Below are 13,770 nucleotides of genomic sequence, written 5' to 3'. Positions count from 1 at the left end.
ATTCAACACATGCGAACAGCTGATTACCACTACAATTGCCGTAGAAAATTAAAATAAAATAATTTCTACTGCTGGAATGAGTGCACGCCAAATCCAAAATTACTGCCAAGGGGTGTGCTAGCCTGACGGTAGTCTCATTTTGGCACATGCTGCATGCGCGTAGACTCTACCGCAGCTTAGTAAAAGGGCCTCTTATTATACTGAGACCCATTGTTTCACTTTTCAACATTGTATTTATGCTGCTCATGATATTTTTTTGTGTGTGCTTTGTTTTTAGTTTCAACACCTCATCACAACATGACATTTTAAACTTTCTGTGGATTGTTACTTCACTTTAACTATGTCCTTTCCATTTAAACGCATTGCAGTTTCCAGCACCTTTTTATTTATGATGATATTTTCACCAATTAGTGTTGTTCACTCTACTTTGGGGTCCTTTTACCAAACTGAGGTAAAAAAGGCTCTGCGCTAGCAGCGGGGGTCGGTTTTCCTGCACACCAGTGCCCTTTTTACTGCAGCAGGTAACAAAGCTCCCAGACATACATAGCTATGCGGTAAGAGATTTCTTTCTGCATGGTCATGCGGTGGGAAGCCCTTACTGCGTCTAGTAGCACTATAGAAATGATGAGTAGTAGTAGCCCTTTTCCCACCTCAATGGGTGCATTGAGGTAGGAAAAGGGCTACTATTACTAATACTCATCATTTCTATAGTGCTACTAGACGTACGCAGCGCTGTACACTTGAACATGAAGAGACAGTCCCTGCTCGACAGAACTTACAATCTAATTAAGACAAACAGGACAAATAAGGGATAAGGGAATATTAAAGTGAGGATGATAAAATAAGGGTTCTGAACAAGTGAATAAGGGTTAGGAGTCAAAAGCAGCATCAAAAAGGTGGGCTTTTAGCTTAGGTTTGAAGACAGCCAGAGATGGAGCTTGATGTACCGGCTCAGGAAGTCTATTCCAGGCATATGGTGCAGCAAGCTAAAAGGAACGGAGTCTGGAGTTAGCAGTGGAGGAGAAGGGTGCAGATAACAGAGATTTACCCAGTGAACGGAGTTCCCGGAGAGGAATGTAAGGAGAGATGAGAGTGGAGAGATACTGAGGAGCTGCAGAGTGAATGCACTTATAGGTCAATAAGAGGAGTTTGAACTGTATGGGGAAACGGATAGAAAGCCAGTGAAGTGACTTGAGGAGAGGGCTAATGTGAGCATAACGACACTGGCGGAATATTAGTCGTGCAGCAGAATTTTGAACAGATTGAAGAGGAGAGAGATGGCTAAGTGGGAGACCTGTGAGAAGCAAGTTGCAATAGTCTAAGCGAGAGGTGATAAGAGTGTGGATGAGGGTTCTGGTAGTGTGCTCAGAAAGGAAAGGGCGAATTTTGCTAATATTATAGAGAAAGAAACGATAGTTTTCCTGTGGTAACCCAGTGGTAACTGGGCAGCATGCGGCGATGCCTGATTACCGCCAGATTATCGCCACAAAAGCCATTTCCAGGGGTTTTCTTTTTCCCCAGGAAATGGCGCTTGCTTGGGGTGGGACTACCGTCGGCAGCCACATTGAGCCGGCGGTAGTCCTGGAAGAGCGAGCAGTAAGCCCACTTACTAATATGTTAATTCTTTGTGTTACTGTTTTATGTATATATTATGCTTTGGGGTTTCAATTTTGCATCTGGCACACATTTTAAATTGTGTTTTTCTTGTTTCTACTATTTTTTAAAAAAAGTTCCAGCATTTAAATTTGACGTAGCACAGTTGGTTTTTTTTTAGTTTTTACATTGTTAAATGGGCCTATGCTTCTACATATTTTAATTTGTTATCCCTTTGTGGTACTTTTTTAAAACTCATTTGCATATTTTGCATTTGTTGCTTTTTATGCTCCAGTCTTTAGTATTATTTGCCATAGCATAGTCGACATAGTATATAATTTTTAACTTTTGCTACTAAATAGTGCTATGGTTCTCAATATTTAGTATATAGCTTTGCTGGTATGCATACTTAATTTGCTTATGTTGTGTTTCACGCTTCTCATGCATTTTTCTTTCTCAAGTGTTTTAGTGGATTCATTGTTAAAATTATTTCTTTGCCATTTCCATTGTTGTACCTGGCATTTTCATTTTTCTTGATTTAGACTTGTTTCCTGTACTGTACAGTCTGGTATTCCTGTGGTAGTGCTTTGGATGGGGCATACTGCAGTCAGATTTTCCTGTGGCAATGCTTTGGATGTGGTACACTGCAATATGGTATTCTTGTGGTAATGCTCTGGATATGACACATTGCAGTCAGATATTCCTGTGGTAATGCTCTGGATGGGGCACACTGCAGTCTGGTATTCCTGCAGTAATGCTCTGGATATGGCGCACTAATTTCTAAAAAAAGAACTTATACATTGCATAATTCAAGATACTAAGTGCTTTTGGTGATTTATTTTGCATGACCTAGCTGTGTTGAGACTGTTTTTGCCATTAAATAGTCTTTTGTTTTGAAATTGAACTTTTCAGGAGGTTTTTTGGACCAATGATTACTTTTTTCAACTGTGTGCACGCTGATCAGCTGAACGCTATTGGACACAGAGCCAGTAGGATTGTGAGTTACAGGAACCCTGGCAGTGAATTGAGGGGCCCTTTTACAGAGTAGTGGTAAGCCCAACGTGAGCTTACCGCTCTTTCAGGACTACCGCCGGCCCAACGCGGCTGTCGACAGTAGTCCTGCCCCGAGTACACGCCATTTCTAGGGGAAAAAGAAAACCCCCGGAAATGGCTTGTGCTGCGTTAACCCGGCTGTAATCAGGCATCGCCACGCACTGCCCGGTAACTGCTGGGTTAGCGTGGGAGCCCTTATTGCCACCTCAATGGGTGGCGGTAAGGGTTTCCCGCTGTATGGCCACACGGTAAGAGTTAGCTCACTGCGTGGCCATTTTATTTTTTTTGGGGGGGGGGGGGCTTTTATCGGCTGCAGGAAAAAGGGCCCTGGCGCGTGGGAAAAACGGCCCCTACTGTTAGCACAGGGCCCTTTTCCCCACAGCTTAGTAAAAAGACCCCTAATTGCTTAGAACCTTTCTTTCATTAACTCATTGATGCAGATGTTCAAATACTTGAAAGGTATTAATATAGAAACAAATATTTTCCAGACAAGGATAAACAGTAAAACTAGAAGACATGAATTGAGATTGTGGGATGGTAGACTTAAGAGTAAGGTCAGGAAATTCTTTTTCATGGAAAGGATGATTGATGCCTGGAATGACCTCCCAAAGGAGGTGGTGGAGAAAAAAACAGTGACTGAATTCAAAAAGGCGTGGGATGAGCACAGAGGATCTCTAATTAGAAAGTGAATGGTATAAAAAAACAAAACTTAAATGGTTGCATGTGTTTGCGTGTCGAGTGGCAACTTCAACTGTGAAGAACTAAGGCCTGCAAGCTTGTAGGGTCTGGATCCTGTATATGGCAATCCGGTTTAGGATGGGCTGGAGAGGGCTTCGACGGAAACTCCAGTAATTTGGAACATGAAGTCAGTGCCAGGCATACTTTTACAGTCTATGTCTTGGAAAGGACATGAGGATTTGGATAGGCAGGAGTGGGCTTTCATGGCAACTTCAGTAGTTGGAACCTAAGGACAGGGCTGGGCAAACTTCTATCCAGCACTTGTATCTGGGAACAGTTCAATGCTGAATATCCAGGTATTAAAAAACCCACAGTGGCTGGCATTTGAAAACACATTGACCTCTACAGGGTTTGTCTTTTGTCTCCTTTTCATCTAAGGAAAAATTCAGGGATTATCTTGTTTCTGTCATTCTAAAACAGGTAGCGAGCCTGAAGGATTCAGATCTCTAGGGCATGAGAAACGGCCATAGAAAAGTTGAGAATGTTGGAATCCTATGACTGGTGGTAGTTGGAATTTCACTGGGGGAAAGAAGGTGGAATGTATCCCTTTATCTGTGGTCACACAGGTTTTGTGAACTGTCTCTCAGGCTACTCAAGTTTTAAGTTTCATATGTATATTCCACCTATTAGAAAAACTATAACAACTCTGGCTGCAGCCACCACAGTGGTTGAGGGTGAAGGACTGTGGAGCTGCAGCTGTGCTATCCTGCTACCCTTAGAGAACCCCTGCTACAAGTAAGTGACCTCATTTTATTCACCTCCTCCTCAGACCTATATCCAGGCAACATTGGCAACAGGCTAGGGAGTCCAATTTTAAAGGTACCAACTACGCAGATTAAAGAGGAGCCTGATCCCACTACTTTAGGGCCATGTGCATGTGTTGCTTCAGAGGAGAGTTACTGCAGAATTATGGCCTTCCTCTCTCCACTCCTCTTCTAGTTTTCAAATCTTTGGGATCTCTGCCAACCTCCTTTCACCCCGACCCCCTACTCTCTGTGGTCTGTTGGGTCTAGTCTTGGCTAGGGACATCTAAGTGTTAAATCTGACAGAATGGTTTATTATAAGTATGTCAGAATGTTGATATGATTCACTTCGTGTTAATTGTAAGATATATAGGGATGGGGGGGAAGAGAGGGGGGTTTCTCTGATAAATAAAGAAATAGGCTTTTAAATCGTGTTTAGGATAAGAACAGAAAGGAAAATCTCACTCTCATTTCCTGTAAGAATCATGGCTGTTGCAAACCCTGCTGAGAGGCTGAGAGAAAAAGTTTCTTGTTCTATCTGTTTGGATTACTTTACAGACAGTGTCTATCTATAGCCTGTGGACACAACTTCTGTTGCTCCTGTATCATTCAGAGCTGGGAAGGGAGAGACACAGACTTTTCCTGTCCCTAGTGCAGGGAAACTTAGTACATAAGTATATAAGCACCGCCATACTGGGAAAAGACCAAGGGTCCATCAAGCCCAGCATCCTGTCTCCAACAGTGGCCAATCCAGGCTTCAAGAACCCGGCACCCCCCCCCCCCCCCCCCCCCAAAAAAAAAAAATTAATAATGTTCAATGGACTTTTCCCTCAGGAATCTGTCCAAACCCCCTTTAAATTCCGTAAGGAGCTGCTGTCACTACATTCTCCGGCAACGAGTTCCAGAGTCTAACTACATGCTGAGTAAAGAAAAACTTTCTCCCATTTGTTTTAAATCTACCATATTCTAGCTTCATCTTGTGTCCCCTGGTTTTGTTGTTGTTTGAAAGTGTAAACAAATGCTTCACATCTGTTCGCTCTACTCCGCTCATTATCTTGTAGACTTCTATCATATCACCCCTCAGCCGCCTTTTCTCCAAGCTGAAGAGCCCTAACCTTCTCAGCCTTTCCTCAAAGGGAAGTCGTTCCATTCCCTTTATCATTTTCGTCGCCCTTCTCTGCACCTTTTCTAATTCCTTTATATCTTTTTTGAGATGCGGCGACCAGAATTGGACACAATACTCAAGGTGCGGTCGCACCATGGAGCAATAGAACGGCATTATAATATCCTCGTGTTTGTTTTCCATCCCTTTCCTAATAATGCTCAACATTCTGTGCGCTTTCTTAGCCGCCGCAGCACACTGGGCAGATATCCACGATGACTCCCAGATCCCTTTCTAGGTCCGTAACTCCTAACGCGGAACCTTGCATGACATAGCTGTAATTCAGGTTCCTTTTACCCACATGCATCACTTTGCACTTGTCAACGTTGAACTTCATCTGCCACTTGCACGCCCCATCCCCCAGTCTTGCGAGGTCCTCCTGTAATTTTTCAAACTCCTCCTGCGACTTGACGACCCTGAATAATTTTGTGTCATCTGTGAATTTAATTACCTCACTAGTTACTCCCATCTCTAGGTCATTTATAAATATGTTAAAAAGCAGCGGTCCCAACACAGACCCCTGCGGGACCCCACTAACTACCCTTCTCCACTGAGAATACTGACCATTCAACCCTACTCTTTGCTTCCTATCTTTCAACCAGCTCTTAATCCAGAGTAATACCCTACCTCCAATCCCATGACTCTCCAGTTTCCTCAGGAGTCTTTTATGAGGCTCTTTGTCAAACGCCTTTTGAAAATCCAGATACACAATATCCACCGGCTCCCCACTGTCCACATGTTTGTTCACCCCCTAAAAAAAATGCAGTAGGTTGGTGAGGCAAGACTTCCCTTCACTAAATCTGTGCTGACTTTGTCTCAGCAGCCCATGTTTTTGTACGTGCTCTGCAATTTTATTCTTGATAATAGCCTCTACCATTTTGCCCGGTACCGACGTCAGACTCGCCGGTCTATAATTTCCCGGATCTCCTCTAGAACCTTTTTTAAAAATCGGCGTAACACTGGCTACCCTCCAGTCTTCCGGTACCACGCTCGATTTTAGGGATAGATTGCATATTACTAATAGTAGCTCTACAAGTTCATTTTTCAGTTCTATTAATACTCTGGGATGAATACCATCAGGTCCTGGCGATTTACTACTCTTCAGTTTGCAGAACTGACACATTACATCCTCCAAGTTTACAGAGAATTTGTTTAATTTCTCCGACTCGCCTGCTTCAAATACGTTTTCCGGCACCGGTGTCCCTCCCAAATCCTCCTCGGTGAAGACCGAAGCAAAGAACTCATTTAATTTCTCCGCTACAGCCCAGTCTTCCCTGATCGCCCCTTTAACACCATTTTCGTCCAGCGGCCCAACCGATTCTTTAGCCTGCTTCCTGCTTTTATGTATCTAAAAAATTTTTTACTATGTACTTTCGCTTCTAATGCTAACTTTTTTTCAAAGTCCTTTTTTGCCCTCCTTATCTCCGCTTTGCATTTGGCTTGGCATTCCTTATGTTTTATCATGTTACTTTCAGTTGGTTCTCTTCTCCACTTTCTGAATGATTGTTTTTTGGTTCTAATGACTTCCTTTACCTTACTGTTTATCCATGCCGGCTGATGTTTGGTCTTTTTTCCCCTTTTTCTAATACACGGAATATATTTGTCCTGTACCTCCAGGATGGTGTTTTTTTTTTGTTTTTGTTGAAGTCTTTATTGAGTAATATAAACAGAACACATAATATACAATGTACGGCTCGTTACATCTTTCCCAAGTGAGACAACTATAATACAATATTTTTTATCAGCAAATACCTTGTACAGTCATCAGTCCCACTTTAATCACATGTTGTACTTCAGTTTTTTCCATTTTATGAAAACCCTCCCCTCCTCACTCCCTATTAACCTACTCCCCCATCTACTTCCCCACAGGATGGTGTTTTTAAACTGCATCCATGCCTGATGCAAGTTTTTCACCCTGCGAGCTGCACCTTTCAGTCTTTCTTTTCACCGTTTTTCTCATTTTGTCATAATCACTTTTTCTAAAGTTAAACGCTAGTGTATTTGATTTCCTATATTCACTTCTCAGCAGAGGAACTTCAGACCTAACAGGCAGCTGGCAAATGTAACAGAAATAGCACAAAAACTCAGTCAAAATTCAGTGAGACCAAAAGAGGAGAATCTGTGTGAAAGGAATGAAGAAAAACTGAAGCTGTTCTGCGCAGAGGATCAGAAAAGTATGTCTTATTTGTAGAGTCCCGGAATCACAAATTTCATACTGTAATCCCCATAGAGGAAGCTGTGGAGGTGTGAATCAGTATCTTTATTATCACAGTGTGTCCTGGGGTCACAGATCTCACCCTGTGATCCCCACAGAGGAGGCTGTTCAGGACTATAAGGCATTTGTCAGTATCTTTATTATCATAGGGACCAAAGCAGAAGGACATGCAGTACAGCTTGCTCAGCACACCAATTTCACCACTAAATTAACTTGAAAAAATTCCATGGCCATGCGGTAAGCAAGGAGCATGTCAATTACTGTCATATTAAAAATGTGGCAATAATCCACAGCTCATTGTAAAATGTCACCTTTGCTATCTGTGACTGAGCAGTGATTACTCATGCACTGATAGTAAAGGTAATGTTTAAAAAAAAAGTTGTGGTGGTCTAATGTCTTTAAACCCTTCTTAAAATATCAGATCGGCTGGGGAAAAAACTCCAAAATTTTGCAGCAAAGGGCTTTTGGAGACTGCATGCTTGCTTGACCTTATTGAAAGAATCTGCTGTGGTTGTTTTGATGGCTTTAACCAACAAATGTTTTGTCTTATTTGTTTTTTTCTCATCAACTGTTTATTTATTTATTTAGATTTTGCTCACACCTTTTTCAGTAGTAGCGCAAGGTGAGTTACATTCAGGTATACTGGATATTTCTCTGTCCCAGGAGGGCTCACAATCTAAGTTTGTACCTGAGGCAATGGAAGGTTAAGTGACTTGCCCAAGATCACAAGGAGCAGCAGTGGGATTTGAACCGGATTGCAAGACCGGTGCTCTAACCACTAGGCCACTCCTCCACTGTTCTCAGTGATATCGCTCTACTTCTGAAGCAGGCGGTTGCTGAAATGTGGCAGTGTTGGGTCCTTGTTTAAGAATTACTTCTTTAATAAATTCCCCCTTTTCCATACTGATGTTTGTTTCCTTTGCCTTCTTCTGTGACTTGTCTCTAATTTTGATCACCTTTTGTGGTTCCAGCCTCTTTTGCTTCTGTGGACCAAGAAAAGGAGCTAAATTAACCCAGCTATTTCTGGCAGGTGTGGGTTGAAGGGATGAGGATCACAAATCTGAAACTTTGCTTTATCAGTCCAGGAGGTGAAGAGTTCAGCTGCCACTAATAAGTGTTTCAGAAGTCACACTGCTAAACTAGTCAACTTTCTACAAGTTCTTGGTCTTCTTTCATGTAAGAATGATGACTGCTCTAAACACAACTGAGAGTCTGCAAGAAGCAGCTTCTTGTCCCATCTGTTTGAATTAATTTACAGAACTGATGATCTTAGATGCTGGATACAGTTTCTGTCATTCTTGTATCACTCTGAACAGGAAGGAGAGAGACACAAACTTCTGTCCCCAGGGGTGGCTCAACCCATTAAGCAAAACTAGACCATCACCTAGGGTAGCAGCTTGTGGGAGGAATCAAAGAACAGCTGCCGTCAAAGCAAATACAGTAGATTCTGAGAGCCAGCCAAATTCAAAACAACTTTCACCAGGGAGAGTGAGAAGTTTTCAAATAGCGCATTTGTCAAGATTATTCTCTGAGGACAAGCAGGCTGCTTGTTCTCACTGATGGGCGACGTCCACGGCAGCCCCTCCAATCGGAACACTTTCTAGCAAAAGTCCTTTGCTAGTCCTCGCGCGCCGATGCGCACCGCGCATGCGCGGCCGTCTTCCCGCCCGAACTGGCTCGTGCCGGCCAGTCTTCTTTTGTCCGCGCTCGGTACGGTCGTGTTTCGCCGTTCGCGCCCCAAAGTTGACCTCGCGCGTCGTTCTTCGACTTGTTCTAAAAAAAAAAAAGAGAAGAAAAAACGTGTCGGGAGGAGGCCTTTTGGTTTTCTCCCTTCCCGTACTTCGAGTTTTTGCCCCGGTAAGTTTTCTTTCGTCGTCGGGGTAGGCCCTATTTAGGCCTCGGTCGAAGTTTTTTCTTCCCCTATTTTTGTGGTGCCATTTTCGCCATTTCGAGTTTTGATCTCGCCGGTGCGATTTTTCCGCCCATGACATCGAAGTCTCCCAGCGGCTTCAAGAAGTGCACCCAGTGCGCCCGGGTAATCTCGCTCACTGACAGGCACGCGTTGTGTCTTCAGTATCTGGGGGCTGGGCACCACCCTCAGGCCTGTAGTCTGTGTTCCCTCTTACAAAAGCGGACTCAGGTAGCGAGGTTAGCCCAGTGGAACATTTTGTTCTCGGGCTCTTCGTCGGCATTGGCACCGGGAGTATCGACTGCCTCGACATCGTCGGCGCCCGGACCTTCATCCTCGCCCCCGATTGCATCGAGTGCATCGGCCCTCTGCATCGGGGCGACATCGGAGGGCTGCGTCGGTGGTATCGAGACCTCCTCGTTTGCTGATGTCGTCGGACGGTGGTGCTTCGTCTGGAGTGCAGGTGAGGGCTGTCCATTCCCCTGCTGGAGGCGGTGAGCCTTCAGGTGGGTCTCCCCCTACCCTGAGGGCTCCTGCGGTACATCCCCCCCGAGACCGACCCTCTTCGGCCTCGGCCCCGAGGAAGAGACGGCTGGATTCTACGTCCTCCTCGTCGGTGCCGGGAAGCTCCGGTGACGTGCTTCGCTCCAAAAAATCGAAGAAGCATCGTCACCGGTCCCCTTCCCGTGTCGGCACCGAGAGCTCTGGGTCGCCGAGGGAGTCGGCACCCAGTAAGCATCGGCACCGAGAGGACCGCTCGCCCTCTGTTCAAGAGGTGTCGATGCGCTCCCCTTTGGACAGCCCGGAACAGCCTCCACGCCCGGAACAGGTTCTGACATCGACTCCTGCATCGGCTTCCATGTCTTTTTCCACAGCCGCTCTGCACGAGAGCCTCCGGGCCATTCTCCCAGAGATCCTGGGAGAGCTGTTGCGCCCTTCCCCTCCGGTACCGGGGGTGCTTGCGCCACCGGTACCGTCGAGCGAGGCGCCAGCTGGCCCATTGCCCGGGGTGAGGTCTCCGACATCGGTGCCGCTTGCGGTACCGACTGCGGTAGCCTCCCAGGAAGGCTCCCCGACTACGTCGGCGGAGGGAGCTTCGCCGGTGCGGGCGAGGGAGACTACCTCTCGACGCTCCCACTGTGGCCGTGGTTCCACGGAGTCGAGCCGGGCACGGTTGCAGACACAGGTCTGTGAACTTGTGTCTGACACCGATGGTGAGGCCTCGTGGGAAGAGGAAGAAGACATTAGATATTTCTCTGACAAGGAGTCTGAGGGTCTTCCTTCCGATCCCACTCCCTCTTCTGAAAGACAGCTTTCTCCTCCTGAGAGCCTGTCTTTCGCTTCCTTTGTCCGGGAGATGTCTACGGCCATCCCCTTCCCGGTGGTTGTGGAGGACGAGCCCAGGGCTGAAATGTTTGAGCTCCTGGACTATCCTTCTCCACCTAAGGAAGCGTCCACAGTACCCATGCCTCATGTCCTCAAAAAGACATTGCTGGCGAACTGGACCAAGCCATTAAGTAATCCCCACATTCCCAAGAAGATCAAGTCCCAGTACCGGATCCATGGGGACCCAGAGCTGATGCGCACTCAGTTGCCTCATGACTCTGGAGTTGTGGATTTGGCCCTAAAGAAGGCCAAGAGTTCTAGAGAACATGCTTCGGCACCCCCGGGCAAGGACTCCAGAACCTTGGACTCCTTTGGGAGGAAGGCCTACCATTCTTCTATGCTCGTGGCCAAGATTCAGTCCTACCAGCTCTACACGAGCATACACATGCGGAACAATGTGCGGCAGTTGGCGGGCTTGGTGGATGCGCTCCCCCCTGAGCAAGCCAAGCCATTTCAGGAGGTGGTCAGGCAGCTGAAGTCGTGCAGAAAATTCCTGGCCAGAGGGGTGTATGACACCTTTGATGTTGCGTCCAGGGCCGCTGCTCAAGGTGTGGTGATGCGCAGACTCTCATGGCTGCGTGCCTCCGACTTGGAGAATAGAATCCAGCAGCGGAGTGCGGACTCGCCTTGCCGTGCGGATAATATTTTTGGAGAAAAAGTCGAACAGGTGGTAGAGCAGCTCCACCAGCGGGACACCGCATTCGACAAGTTCTCCCGCCGGCAGCCTTCAGCCTCTACCTCTACAGGTAGAAGATTTTTCGGGGTAAGGAAGACTGTTCCCTACTCTTCTGGCAAGCGTAGGTACAATCCTCCTTCTCGACAGCCTGCGGCCCAGGCTAAGCCCCAGCGCGCTCGCTCTCGTCAGCAGCGTGCGCCTCAGCAAGGCCCCTCGGCTCCACAGCAAAAGCAAGGGATGAGCTTTTGACTGGCTCCAGCAGAGCATAGCCGCCATCCAAGTGTCAGTGCCGGGTGACCTGCTAGTCGGAGGGAGATTGAAAGCTTTTCACCAAAGGTGGCCTCTCATAACCTCCGATCAGTGGGTTCTCCAAATAGTCCGGCAAGGATACACCCTCAATTTGGCCTCAAAACCTCCAAATTGTCCACCGGGAGCTCAGTCTTACAGCTTCCAGCACAAGCAGGTACTTGCAGAGGAACTCTCCGCCCTTCTCAGCGCCAATGCGGTCGAGCCCGGGCCATCCGGGCAAGAAGGGCTGGGATTCTATTCCAGGTACTTCCTTGTGGAAAAGAAAACAGGGGGGATGCGTCCCATCCTAGACCTAAGGGCCCTGAACAAATATCTGGTCAAAGAAAAGTTCAGGATGCTTTCCCTGAGCACCCTTCTCCCCATGATTCAGGAAAACGATTGGCTATGCTCTCTGGACTTGAAGGACGCCTACACGCACATCCCGATACTGCCAGCTCACAGACAGTATCTGCGATTTCAGCTGGGCACACATCACTTCCAGTACTGTGTGCTACGCTTTGGGCTCGCCTCTGCGCCCAGAGTGTTCACCAAGTGCTTGGCTGTAGTAGCAGCTGCACTTCGCAGACTGGGGGTACACGTGTTCCCATATCTCGACGATTGGCTGGTGAAGAACACATCCGAGGCAGGAGCCCTGCAGTCCATGCAGATGACTATTCGCCTCCTGGAGCTACTGGGGTTTGTGATAAATTATCCAAAGTCCCATCTTCTCCCAGTGCAGAAACTCGAATTCATAGGAGCTCTGCTGGATTCTCGGACGGCTCGCGCCTATCTCCCAGAGACGAGAGCCAACAACTTGTTGTCCCTCGTCTCGCGGGTGCGAGCGTCCCAGCAGATCACAGCTCGGCAGATGTTGAGATTGCTGGGCCACATGGCCTCCACAGTTCATGTGACTCCCATGGCCCGCCTTCACATGAGATCTGCTCAATGGACCCTAGCTTCCCAGTGGTTTCAGGCTGCTGGGGATCTAGAAGACGTGATCCACCTGTCCACGAGTTTTCTCAAATCCCTGTATTGGTGGATGATTTGGTCCAATTTGACTCTGGGACGTCCTTTCCAAATTCCTCAGCCACAAAAAGTGCTGACCATGGATGCGTCTCTCCTGGGGTGGGGAGCTCATGTCGATGGGCTTCACACCCAAGGAAGCTGGTCCCTCCAGGAACGCGATCTGCAGATCAATCTTCTGGAGTTACGAGCGATCTGGAACGCTCTGAAGGCTTTCAGAGATCGGCTGTCCCACCAAATTATTCAAATTCAGACAGACAACCAGGTTGCCATGTATTATGTCAACAAGCAGGGGGGCACCGGATCTTGCCCCCTGTGTCAGGAAGCCGTCAGCATGTGGCTCTGGGCTCGCCGTCACGGCATGGTGCTCCAAGCCAAATATCTGGCAGGCGTAAACAACAGTCTGGCCGACAGGTTGAGCAGGATTATGCAACCTCACGAGTGGTCGCTCAATTCCCGTGTAGTGCGACAGATCTTCCAGGTGTGGGGCACCCCCTTGGTAGATCTCTTCGCATCTCGAGCCAACCACAAAGTCCCTCAGTTCTGTTCCAGGCTTCAGGCCCACGGCAGACTGGCATCGGATGCCTTCCTCCTGGACTGGGGGGAGGGTCTGCTGTATGCTTATCCTCCCATACCTCTGGTGGGGAAGACTTTGTTGAAACTCAAGCAAGACCGAGGCACCATGATTCTGATTGCTCCTTTTTGGCCGCGTCAGATCTGGTTCCCTCTTCTTCTGGAGTTGTCCTCTGAAGAACCGTGGAGATTGGAGTGTTTTCCGACCCTCATCACACAGGACGAAGGGGCGCTTCTGCATCCCAACCTCCGGTCCCTGGCTCTCATGGCCTGGATGTTGAGAGCGTAGACTTTGCCTCTTTGGGTCTGTCAGAGGGTGTCTCCCGCATCTTGCTTGCTTCCAGGAAAGATTCCACTAAGAGGAGTTACTTCTTTTTATGGAGGAGGTTTGCCGTCTGGTGTGACAGCAAG

Source organism: Microcaecilia unicolor, chromosome 3 (assembly GCF_901765095.1).
Source record: "Microcaecilia unicolor chromosome 3, aMicUni1.1, whole genome shotgun sequence".
NCBI lineage: Eukaryota > Metazoa > Chordata > Amphibia > Gymnophiona > Siphonopidae > Microcaecilia > Microcaecilia unicolor.
The sequence above is the reverse complement of the archived record's forward strand: the minus strand, read 5'-3'. Positions refer to the sequence as shown.